The following is a 1,622-nucleotide window of genomic DNA, read 5'->3' on the forward strand; positions in this document are numbered from 1 at the left end:
GGTGTCCAACATAATATTCACGGAAAATGCTGTTTTTCTTCCCCTAAAAAAGAAACGAGGATAAAACGATGCAGTCAGGAATGACAAATAGGATGACAAGAACAACATAAACATCTTCTAACAAGCAAAAAAGGACATCGGCAGTCACACGCTGTCAGAACAGAACACTATTTACATGAAAAGAACAACAAGAAGAACAAAATTGCTGCTGGAAGCTGTGCTAATCGTCACAACAACATGAGCCAGAATTTAATTAAGGTTAAATGCAGAGGTATTCTGAATGGATTCTGTGGGGAAGAACCACTGCCAGCATCTTCAGACACTTCTGGACACTTCACAGTTGAGGAGGTTTAATGAACTCTTAATGAGTCAGAAAAGCTTTGAGTAAATAAAAAGAACTAAAGTAGACAGACTATGGCGTAAAGCGGAACAGTCGGTTAAAGCCTCAGTCGCCACAGGACCAACATCTCGTGCCATGGGGACAGGGAAAAAAACATCACAGCCAAAAAAAAAAAAAGGAATGCAAATAATGGAGAGGAAATGAGAGAGAGAAAGAAAAATCAACTGAATATTATGAGTAGATGGCACACACAGGTTATAACCAAATTAATTTACAAGTGATACATACCTCATCCCATTCTAGAACATAATTGGTGATTTTTGAGCCATTGTCCACAGGAGGCTGAAATAAAAATGACAAATTACAAAAAAAATCATATATACACTACCCATTAAATGTTTTTTGGTAAGTTTTCGAAAGAAATCTCACCAATGCTGCATTTATTTGATCACAAATACAGTAAAACAGTAATATTCTGAAACATTATTACCGTTTAAAACAGCTATTTTATTCAGTTTAAATATATTTTAAAATGTAACATTAAAAATGTCTTTACTGTCACTTTAAGAAAAGTATTAATCTCTTTTAAAAAATCCCTCAGACCAAAAACTTTTATATAAAAAAATATATATAAATCCACATAAATCTAAGGACACAAAGTCAAGCAAAAAGAAAATATTTTTAAATTGTTAATAACTGATTAAATAATGCGTGTATATTGCCAGGAGGTCATGCATAACAGTGATTTTACAACAGTAAAGGAGAATTTCTTGGCATGATGCAACACGGAATGTTCAATAAATAATTGCATTAATTATTAATAAATCACCATAAACTATTCCACCATTAAGTAATATAGTCGAACCCTAAGATACTTAAAATTTTAATGGTTGTAGAAACCTTGCACAATAGTACAGAATTCAATGCAATTCAGTCATACATACCTTCCACTGTAATGTGAGGGAGCTCTTGGTGCGATGGGACAGTCTGGGCGGTAGAGGGGTATCAGGAGGGGCACTGTGGGTAGTGAAGGCCCTCGCATCCGAACTGGGACCTTTCACAGAGTTACACACAGTGCTTACTCTGTAAAACACACACACGGTGAGGTTAAGAGTTTGAAATTAATCATTTGAAATGATTCATTTAGCGATAACAATGCACTTCAATGTTGTATCCGCTGTAGCCACCAGAAGAACACTCTGTGCCAGTATTGTGCCATTTAACATAAGTGTTTAGATCCAGAAAGTTCCCATATTTAAGTACAAATCCATTTTTAGCATAC

General features: G+C 35.1%; 1 long non-coding RNA gene across 1 annotated transcript; it reads right to left on the bottom strand.

Annotated features, from left to right (window-relative positions):
- LOC107579651 (uncharacterized) lies at positions 1-1,420 on the bottom strand. Its single transcript, XR_001608509.1, has 3 exons — positions 1,285-1,420; positions 629-682; positions 1-43 (listed from the first exon to the last, which is right to left on the bottom strand). It is a non-coding gene; the product is annotated as an uncharacterized lncRNA (long non-coding RNA).
- Positions 1,421-1,622: the final 202 nt, after the last annotated feature.

Source organism: Sinocyclocheilus grahami, unplaced genomic scaffold, assembly GCF_001515645.1.
Source record: "Sinocyclocheilus grahami isolate Dianchi unplaced genomic scaffold, SAMN03320097.WGS_v1.1 scaffold18837.1, whole genome shotgun sequence".
Taxonomy (NCBI): Eukaryota; Metazoa; Chordata; class Actinopteri; order Cypriniformes; family Cyprinidae; genus Sinocyclocheilus; species Sinocyclocheilus grahami.